This window comes from Pelodiscus sinensis, chromosome 1 (assembly GCF_052426305.1).
Source record: "Pelodiscus sinensis isolate ZL-2025 chromosome 1, ASM5242630v1, whole genome shotgun sequence".
Classification (NCBI taxonomy): domain Eukaryota; kingdom Metazoa; phylum Chordata; order Testudines; family Trionychidae; genus Pelodiscus; species Pelodiscus sinensis.
In genome coordinates, this window is record NC_143052.1 from 195,614,543 (window position 1) to 195,625,445 (window position 10,903).

Below are 10,903 nucleotides of genomic sequence, written 5' to 3' on the forward strand. Positions count from 1 at the left end.
GTAACACACTTTTATTTTAGCCATATTTACTGAAACACCTTTGACTGAGCCAGTGAGCTTTGATTAAAAAAATCTGGAAAATGTGTTACTTGTTCACTCTCTAGCTACAATGGAAAAAAATATTGATCTGCTGTGGTTGAAGCTAAGCCATCAAGAACTGCAAAATATTTTAACTCCCAGTTTAAAACCAGAGGGTATTCAAGTTGGAAATACACCTATGCACATGTAGCATGGCATTTTCATGTGTTCATCACTGGTCTAACTCTGCTCTGTGTGTCTATCATTGTTTGCTTGCCTCATCTACAAAAAAATGGACTGATCCTCATTTGGTGTTCCTAAGCATGATTCTGCAGTCAAGCTACACTGATTTACACTGCTTAAGAATCTGACCCAATGGCTTCAGGAGGTTTGGCTTTATTTTCCATAAAGTTCACTTTGAATTTTTACCTATTTACACTTTCCCATAGCCCTGAGTTTTTGTCCTGCTGAGAGTGAAGGGAGAGAGGAATGTATGGCTTTGTGTAATGTATGGCTTGTCATTTTAATCGTATCTGTGATTTCTTGCTTCATTTTATGAAGTATGGATTCCCAAAGATCTAAGCTGAAATGGCTGGAAACTCCCAGTGGATTAGTAGCTGAAGCAGGCAGGCAGTATCTGTTTTGGAAAAAGGAAGCAAATAGGACTGTATGCAAGGAAATTAATGTTTCTTTAATTTCTGTTTCTCGTGTACATTGGTTGCCTTTAATTTTAAACATTCCTGGCCTTTTGCAGAGGATAAAAATAATTGAGAGTGGGAAATCCTTTTTTTCTTTTTTTGAAAAATTGCTCATTTCTAGGGTCACAGCAGTTTCCACAAGGAAGCTAGCAATACTCTTTTCACTGCTCTCTGACATTGCTGGAAAACAGTGAAATATGGGTATGTTAAGCAAAGAAGAGCATGAAAGATTAGACTGGAAAGTTTGACCCTTAGTAAGTAGACTATACAAGCTGCATCTTCACCAGAGGGAGCCTTGATCTACTACAAAGTTAGATCCGTGTAAGCCATTTTCCACTGACCTAGATGTGCATCTGTCTGCATTTAAATTTGTCTTCCCATCCCCCAATGTAAGTGCTCCATTACAACAATGCCGATACACTGTCTCCCCAAGAAGCGCTGAGCCATTGTTGATGTACAGAGGTCAACGCTGTGCAAGCATAGACACTAAGTTACCTGTGTTGACCCTAACAGTCCTCCAGCAGCTGTCCCACAATCCTGACACTGACTGCTCTGGTCTCGGTGTGATCTCCACTGCCCAGGAGTCACAGAGACCAGAAGGCCTCCCTTCCCTTTAACGACCCATGAATTTGTGAAGTGCCTTTTCCTGATTGCCCAGCTTGGTGAGCATACCTGGAGCGGTCCACTGTTGTGCACAACTGTCCAGCTTTCCATGCTAACTACACATTCCAGATGTGCTTGAGCTTGGAGTAGGCTGGAGATACTCGATCTCCTGGGCCTGTGGAGAGAAGAGGCTGTTCAAGCACAGCTAGGTACCAGCTATAGAAAAAGGGACATCTATGAGCAGATTGCATGGGGGAGGAGGGGAGGGATAGCTCAGTGGGGTTGAACATTGGCCTGCTAAACCCAGGGTTTGTGAGTTCAACCCTTGAGGAGGCCATTTGGGGTAAAAATTTGTCAGGGATAGTACTTGGTCCTGCTATGAAGGCAGGGGACTGGACTCAGTGTCCTTCTTCAAGGCCCCTTCCAGTTCTAGGAGAAAGGCAATCTTCATTAATTTAAAAGGGATACAGCAGGACCAGCAGCGAGGTGGGGTGAAAGCAAAGGAACTATGTCAGGCATAGCAGAAGGTTCAGGAGGCCAACAGTGGATCTGGTGCCAAGCCATGATAGAGCTGCATGCCATACTTAGAGCAAACCCATCACCATGGATACTTCCAGGCCAGCCTGAGCCACCAGTCCCTGATCAGAATGGTGAAGAAGATGAGGATGGGAGACAATCAACTGGGGAGGGTCCAGCTATGCAAGGACCTGGTTGAGACTCCACCACATCTAGTCAATCCTGGCAACCCCATGGAAAGGTAGGATTTTTGGGTTCATATATAAATTTATTTCCAGTTAAAGTGATGGCACCCCCAATTTAACAGGGCACAGTTATTGATTTTGCATTATTTTACTCCTACTAGAAGAGGTAGCAGTACACAAAAAGTAGTTTTGTTGTCTATTTTTCATTCCCCTGTAGGGCTAGGCCAGGTGGGAGCCCTGAGGAGAAATTTATGTACACAGGGATGTCCCTGGGATCCTTCTGAGACATCTCAATGGAACTTTCATGGAGGTACTTCACAGTCCTTTCTTGAAGGTTTCTAGGGATGGCAGCCTTCCTTCTTCCTCCATGGTAGGACACTTTCCCACACCAGTCTGCGGCAACTTCAGCAGGCCATTGTAGTTCACAAGCTAGCAGCTTACAAGTCTGGCCAAATTTGGGTCACCAGCAGCAGCTGTGCCCTTTGTTACCCTTAGGGTAAAATAACCACCGTCTGTGGAAAATGGTGCCCGTCTTCAGGGCCTCTACCCTATGCTCATAGTTTCATGCAGCTGAGCAAGACCTGGCTCATTTCCCTCACCCCTAGCAAGCCTTTTTCAGCACTGCTGGTCCTGAGAGTGCTGCCATACACAAGCACTCCAAAGCAGAAGTGTCAATGGGTGTGGCTTGCTGAACACTTTGGGGGAACAAGGGAAGTGAGTTCTGAATCTTAACTTTTGCTTTCTGTTGTGATTATACTGACAAGGGTACCTCTGTTTTTTCTCTGTAGTTGTTGCTATTGTGGCCTTAAGGGGTTCCCCTTTGCACCTGTGGCATGCCTGAGCCAGATGAGGAGAAGGAAGAGGGCTTGGGATGACATGTTAAGTGAGATCCTGCATCAGGTTGGGAGCAGAGGACCTGGAAAGTGAACCTTGCAGGCAACCTTGAGAAGAAAAACATGGGCCAGAGAAAGGCACAGGATTCCCAGCAGGAAAAGGAAAGAGAGGTGCATCAGGACATAACGGGGGTTTTCTGGCAGCAAACACAGATGCTGCAGACTCTTGTGGGCCTACAGATTCAGCAGCACTGGAGTCATTTCTCTTTGCAGTTTATGGTGAACTCCATTCAAGCACTTCTCTGCAGTCCTTCTTCCCTCCCCCCCCCCCCCTCCAACATTCCACATGGCACCAGGAACCATAGCCCTACCACCTCAGGGGACATGAAGGACAACCATACCATCCACTGACCTATGAAGGTCATGGTAGCTGTATGTGTAGTACAAATGGATGTGAATGTTCTTTCCCCTGGATATGTTCTGGTCTATTAATTTATTAAAGCTTTGCGTGTATTTGCTTTTAAATTGCACATATTTTTCTCTGCTCTGGTTTTGTTACTGAATAAAATTCATTTATTTGGAACATCATTATCAGTTCATAACATAGGCTGCTGAACTGTCTTGCAGCTCTGAAAGCACCCCCTTACTTGTTCAGTGTGACACAACTCACAGGATTAGTGACAAACATGCATAGTGCAGCACAAAATTAATAGGTACACTGACAGTGTTATATGCATAGATGGCACCAAACACTACACAATTTCTAACTGGCCCCCAGAGCTGTCCCATCCATTGGATAGTTTGGGGCAGCCACCCCAGGCCCTGCACTTTGTGGGAGGAGGTTACTGGGGAAGGGGCCTGTTTAAATTCAACAGATAGATGCTTCACCCTCCACTCCAGCAGCAGCTCTCTCTGCCACCCTATTCCCCACACACTTTGCTTTACAGCAATTATGCATGGCACAGCAGGCACTTATAGTTGTTGGGAAGTTTTTCTAACTGAATTCCAATCTTGTGAGTAAACACCACCTCAGTCTACCAAAAGCGCATTCAACTATCATTCTGCACTTGCTGTGCCAGTAGCTGTGAATCAGAACAAGCACTCCTGATGATTACCACACAGCGCCAACTCAAGGAGACAAGTATACATGCACCTGCATATCCTAACTGCAGCAGCTTTACTCTGACATAACTTGCATCAACCAGTTGTAGTGTAGGTGTGATGCACAGGAGTACTGGTAATAGGCCAGTCTTTGTGTCCTGGCCTTTGTGACATGGGTCAGGACCTTGGAAGATTATTTACCCCAGTTATATGATAGGGGCAGTCTCCATTAATTCCAGGGAATATTGGTGTATTGCAAGTAACAGATTTCTACGGTATGAAGAGAGTGGTCTCAATCCTAAAGCTAAAATGGTCTTAGGAGTCACAGATTCAAGACAATAGTGTTGCAACAACTAAAGTTCAAGCACTTTGTAATATGTTAAATGCCAGTTAAATTATGTTGAAGATCAACTCCTCCAGAATTCCAGTCCTTGAGGAAAATAATCAAAATTCCTCTCGAGCATTTTCTGCTGGAGGCCTGTCATTGCTTAGATGCACTCTGAGCTTTCCCTAGTCCCACTGTCACTAGCTCAGACAGGCCCTTCAGAAAAGTATAACAAAGTAAACCTCAGGACAAAATTGGGACTGTATATTGAAAAGCAAAGAGGTCAATAGCCTATTTGTCTTATCAAATGGAATGAGATCTAGGCCAACACACCGGGGGATCAATGTATTCACGACTTCCTTCTAGAGAGCCTCAGCATTAGGAATGGCTACCTTGCATTTCATTACCCGTTGACCAGACAAAGGGCAAACAGTTCATCTTTGCTTCCAACTTCCTTTACCTTTTATTTGCCTTTTCAATTAGCTAGGTATCAACCACTCCTATGGAAGAAAGCCACTGATTCTTCCCCAGAGATACCAGCATGAAGTGGTAAAATTGGATCTGCCCAAGTTAATGTAGCTCCCTGGAAGGAGACCTGTGTGCAAAGTTATTTAAATGCACATCTTGCTGACTGATGAGCTCACTGATGATTTACAAGTCTCGAGGTGAGACCCACAGATTTCTTTGAATGGTTATGTATGGACATTATCTTCCTTGTGCAGGTTGAACTTCTCTCAACTGGGATTCCCTGGTCAGGTAACATCCACGGTGTCACAGGACCATGGATGTCGCTGGACCAGAGAGACCGAGTGGAGGGCCAGAGGCAGGAGCACTGCAGGGGCTGGGAACCCAGCCAGGCTGGCTGCAGGGAGGTCAGCAGCTGGGAGCCCTGCTGTGGGAGTCTGCTGAGCTGGTGGTAGGACGGGCAGAATGCCAGCAGGCTCGGCGGGGCAGCGGTCTGCTGCAGTGGGGCCAGAAGCCCCAGCGGTGGGCCTGCGGGGCTGCCGCAGCAGGGCTGTCAGAGGTAGGATCCCCAGCAGCGGAGACAGTGCTGCCCTGGCAGGATCAGGAACGCCGGCAGCTGAGCAGCAGTCTGCTGCAGGGGCGGCTGGTGGGAGTCCTGGTGACAGGACTGTGAGCTGGTGGGGCCAGTGCTGCTGCAGCAGATCTGGTGGGGCAGGAGCACCAGTGACAGGGCAGTGGTCTGCCACAGCAAAGCTAAGAGCCCCAGTAGTGGGACCATGGGCTGACATAGCAGGGCTGCTCACATGTGGGGAGGCCAGGCCAGAAGCAGAGCCAGTCTAGGGGGCTGGTGGCTGGGGGAAGAAATGACCTCCCCTGGTCTGGCAAAATCCCTCGTTGGGGACCACTCAGGTCCTGAGGGTGCTGGACCGGGGAGTTCCAACCTGTACCTATTTGTTATTTGTGAAGTGACAGAACCGTGTCATAATGGCTAAATCTACATAAATGTTCTATTTTTGTTTGGGAGCCAAGATAATTCTTAAAACTTATGTAAGAGAGTGACACGCTCCTGCTAAACTGTCATCAGCAAAAAGGTCCTTATCCTTCAAATCTGTTCCCGACATAACTTACTGACACAATTAGCCCATGGGCTGGACTATGACCTCAGGTACATAAATGTCAGTCCAACGGCTGCTACTGTAACTTGCAAAGAGATTACTCATCTGAGTAAGGATCTGCAAGTTTCTGCCCTAAATAACCCATGGAACAATCTTAGCTGCTTAATAGCAATCGATTGGGGGTCAGAATTTGAGCTGGCAACAAAACAAGAATTCCATTTTGTGAAAAATTTCAAGCTTTTAGATTTTTTTTTTCTGTAGCAGAACAAAACCATGACCTCTTAATTTTTTTCAGAGAGGGCACACTGGAGACCTCAGAATAACCTAGGGTATGTCTACACTACAAAGTTAATTCGAACTAACAGACGTTAGTTCGAATTAACTTTCATAGGCGCTACACATGCAAACCGCTAGTTCGAACTTAATTCGAACTAGCGGTGCGCTTAATTCGAACTGGGTAAACCTCATTCCATGAGGACTAACGCCTAGTTCGAATTAACTAGTTCGAATTAAGGACTGTGTAGCCACTTAATTCGAACTAGTGGGAGGCTAGCCCTTCCCAGCTTGCCCTGGTGGCCACTCTGGGCACCACCAGGGAAACTCTTTTGCCCCCCCTCCCGGCCCCGAAGCCATTAAAGGGGCACGGGCTGGCTACAGTGCCCGTGCCAGGTGCAAGCCTGCCAGCACCCAGCCAGCAGACCTTGGACCTGGCACAGCTCAAGCCAGCCACCCGCTGCTACCCAGCCCCTCCGCCTCTTCCCAGGACCAGGCTGGTGTCTCCTGGGAGCCTGCACAGGTCTGCAAGAGGCGGGCGCCCGCCTGGTCTAGTGCGGACATAGTGGACCTCATCCACAACCTCCGCACTAGGCACAGGAAAGTGACCGTCTAGGTCAGGATAGCTGCCAGCCTGGCCACCCAGGAGCAGGTGTGCATGAAAATCAGGGTGGTCCAGTGAGACCCCCGACCCTGAGCCCTGAGCTTAGAATGGCCGTACTGGGTCAGACCAAAGGTCCATCTAGCCCAATAGCCTGTCTGCCGACAGTGGCCAACACTAGGGACCCTGGAGGGGATGGACCGAAACAATGACCAAGCCATTTGTCTCGTGCCATCCATCTCCAGCCTTCCACAAACAGAGGCCAGGGACACCATTTCTACCCCCTGGCTAATACCACTCCATGGACCCAACCTCCATGACTTGATCTCACTTCTCTTTAAACTCTGTTCTAGTTCTAGCCTTCACAGCCTCCTGCAGCAAGGAGTTCCACAGGTTGACTATTTGCTTTGTGAAGAAGAACTTTCTGTTATTAGTTTGAAGCCTGCTACCCATTCATTTCATTTGGTGTCCTCTAGTCCTTCTATTATGGGAACTAATGAAGAACTTTTCTTTATGCACCCTCTCCACACCACTCGTGCTTTTATAGACCTCTATCATATCCCCCCTCAGTCTCCTCTTTTCTAAGCTGAGAAGTCCCAGTCTCTTTAGCCTCTCTTCATATGGGACCTGTTCCAAACCCCTGATCATTTTACTTGCCCTCCCCTCTCCCACCCTCTCTCTTCCCCTCTCCCACCTCCTTTTCCCAGTCTCCCCGAGTTTTGTTCAATAAAGAGAGTTTCTATTTTTGAAAACATATGTCATTTATTTTGTACATCAGGAAGGGGGGCTAGGGAGGGGTAAGTGGAAGGGGGTGAGGGAGGAATGGGGTACGAGCCCCCAATGGGGAAGACTGGGGTGGCTCTGCGGGCTCCTCGGGGTGGAAGCTCTCCTGCAGCCTCCCGACTGACCCCCTCCTGGATGGCAGCCTGCGGCAAGTGCAGCCAGGCTGATGGCCAAGTGCTGTGATGTGCCAAGTGTGGGCACTCAGGGCACTCCAAGCCAGGACTGCTTTGCAAGCAGGGAACCCCTGAAAACTGTCTGTCCGGGGCGGGAGTTGGGTCCCTTTAAGCACAGCCCTCGGCTAGCCTGAGACAGCAGCTCCATGCTCTAAGTCCTACTCTGATGCCCTGCCGGCACTGCTTCCGGCCAGCCTTAACCTCAGTTCAGGGTCCACTCAATGTGGACATGATAGTTCGAATTAGCAAAATGCTAATTCAAACTAGTTTTTAAGTCTGGATGCACTAATTCAAATTAGCTTAGTTCGAATTAACTAATTTGAACTAAGTTAGTTCAAATTAGCGCTGTAGTGTAGACATACCCCTAGTGGTTAGGGCCCTCTCCTGATATGTGGGAAATGCAGGTTTAAACCTGTGCTATACCTGAGTCTCTGGTCCTGAGATCATTTAATCAGTTCTGCAAAGTCCAATAGGAGAAATTGAGACTGACTCTAAAGTCCAGAGGTTGGACACTTACCTGGGATGTGAGCAGCATCTTTGCAAGCTTCAACACAGGCACTTGAACCTGGATCTTTCTCATTCCAGGCGAGGGCACAAAGCAACTGACTATTGTGTGGCGGGTTTCTTTTGGTCCCAGAAATTCAGGCTAAGACCTCAGCAACATTCCCAGAACAAAGACTTGCAAAATAGACACATTTCCTGGGAAAGCCTTGGTTTTCATGAATTGGCATGAACAATGAAAAACCATTTTGTAAAAAAAATCCCAACCAACCCTCGTTGTGCCCACGTCTAAGGCTTTCTGTCCTTCAAATCTTTTACATTTGGAAGGACTATCCTCCTTATCAAAACAAAATGCTCAAAATAAATCTGGACTGTGAGCTGGGCAGAAGCACCAGCTCACATAGATGTATAAGAATAGGACCAGTGGGCAGAAATTATCCAGCCTGATTCTGGATCTTAGGGTGGGTATGTCTACACTACAGCATTAATTCGAGTTATCTTAATTAGAAATAGTTAATCCAAATTAAGCTAATTCAAATTAACACATCTACACACAAAATGCAGTTCGAATTAGCGTTTTGCTAATTCGAAATACCACGTCCACACTGAGTGGACACTGATTTGGATTTAAGGCTGACTGGAACCAGGTCAGAGGTAGTGCATCAGGTCAGGAGTGTCTTTGTGTGTCTGTTGCCTGAGGCTATCTGAGGCGTGTGCTTAAAAGGACACACACACCAGGGCAGCCTGTTCCCAGGTGTCCCTTCTTGCTTGCCTGCCTCACTGAGGGACAGCAAAGCATTTGTGTCTCGGAGTGCTCTGGTTGCCCTCACTCAGGACACAACAGCACTATGCAACATGGAGCCAGAGCTGCCCCTGGGCACTCTGGTACTTCTTGTGAACATGTTGCTGCGAGCCTGGCTGCACTTTCTGCAGGCTGCCATCCGGGAGGTCCATCGGGGGCCTGTCAGTATCCAGGAGGCCCTGCGGGAGAGCTTCCACCCTGAGGAGCACTAAGAGCCTCCCTGGTCTTCCCCACTGGGGGCTTGTGCCTCATTCCTCCCTCACGTCCTTCCACTTACCCTTTTCCCAACCCCGCTTCCTGATGTCAAATAAAATACACGTATTTTCATGAACACAAACTCTTTATTTAACAGAACTGGCGGGGGGGGAGGGCTAAAACTCTGGTGAGATTGAGGAAAGGAGGCAGGAGAGGGGAAGAGAGAGGGTGGGAGAGGGGAGGGGGAAACCTGGGAGGAGAGAGCTGGAAGGGGGAAACAAGGGGAGGAAGGAGGAGGGGAAGCTCAGGGCTCAGGGTTGGGGGTCTCACTGGACCACCTTGATTTTCATGCGAACCTGCTCCTGGGATCGCATGTGGCCTTTGATGGCCAGGCTGGAAGCTAACCTGCTATAGATGGCTGTGTTCCTCTGTCTAGTGTGGAGATCATGGACATTGGGGGCATCTCCCCCCCAAACCTGAGTAATGTCCACCCTGATCTCCACCTTGGACCAGGAAGGTGCCCACCTTCTCCAGGCCCTGGCAGGCTCCTGGAGAGCAGTGGAGAGCTGGCTGCCAGTGGCTTGCTGGCTCATGTTTTGGGGCCACTGGGTCAGGGGCTGTGACTGCTGGCTCTGAGCTGGCAGGCTTGGAGCTGGCACAGGCACTGTGGCCAGAATCAACCCCTTTAAGGGCTTCGGGGAGGGAGAGGAGTGTTCTTGCTTGAGGCTGGAGGCTCCCTATTTCAAAATAAGGGTACGTCTACACTAGCCCCTTAGATTGATCTAGGGAGGCTAATGAGGGCGCCCGAAATTGCAAATCAAGCCTGGGATTTAAATATCCCGCGCTTGATTTGCATGTTCCCAGCCAATCACCATTTTAGAAATTGACTAGCCCGAAGTAAGTGCCTGCGTCCACACGCAGCAGTGAAACGGGATTCCGATTTAAAGCCCCTAAATCGAATTAGCTGGTAAACCTCATTGCAGGAGGAATACCAGCTAATTTGAGTTAGGGCTTTAAATTGGAATCCCGTTTCACTGATGCGTTTATACGCAGGCACTTACTTCGGGCTAGTCAATTTCTAAAATGGCGACCGGACGGGAACATGCAAATCAAGCGTGGGATATTTAAATCCCGCGCTTGATTTGCAATTTCAGTCGCCCTCATTAGCCACCCTAGATCAATCTAGGGGGCTAGTGTAGACGTACCCTAAGTGTCTACACAGCACTTATTTCGAAATAGCTACTTCGAGTTTGGTGTTACTCCTCGTAGCATGAGTTTTACCAAATTCGAATTAAGCGCCTGTGTAGACACTATTAAAGTTAATTCAAAATAATGGCTGTTATTTTGAATTAACTTTGATGAGTAGACATACCCAGTGAGATTACCACAGGCCTAGCTTGGCCGCCTAGGGAAGTGCAGTAAGGTAAGCAACTCCTACCCTACCCCTTTCCCCCCGCTTTGACATGCTTAGGTTGTAATTTTGACTGTTTTTCAGGGGAACAGACACGGATTGCCTGCTGCTCCCCAATCCTCTTCCACTCCCTGGGAGCAAGCCCATGGGAAGAGGTGGGAAATGGGAGGATCCCTGCTTCTGCCTCCCCATACTTGGCTGTAATAGCTGTGTGGGGCCAAAAGGTTGAATAAAGGTCTCCACAAATAGAGCACAGTTACTTACTCCTCCTTCACCAGAGCAAAGGGTGAATCAGGGGAGGGATG

At 48.2% G+C, this 10,903-nt stretch overlaps 1 protein-coding gene and 1 long non-coding RNA gene across 7 annotated transcripts in view; both read left to right on the forward strand.

The window, feature by feature from the left end:
* Positions 1-10,903, forward strand: part of PDE9A (phosphodiesterase 9A) — a 96,094-nt gene that overhangs the window by 23,210 nt on the left and 61,981 nt on the right. The window lies entirely within an intron of this gene.
* Positions 7-7,487, forward strand: LOC142821374 (uncharacterized). The gene is made up of 3 exons (XR_012898155.2): positions 7-2,076; positions 2,238-2,330; positions 2,809-7,487. It is a non-coding gene; the product is annotated as an uncharacterized LOC142821374 (long non-coding RNA).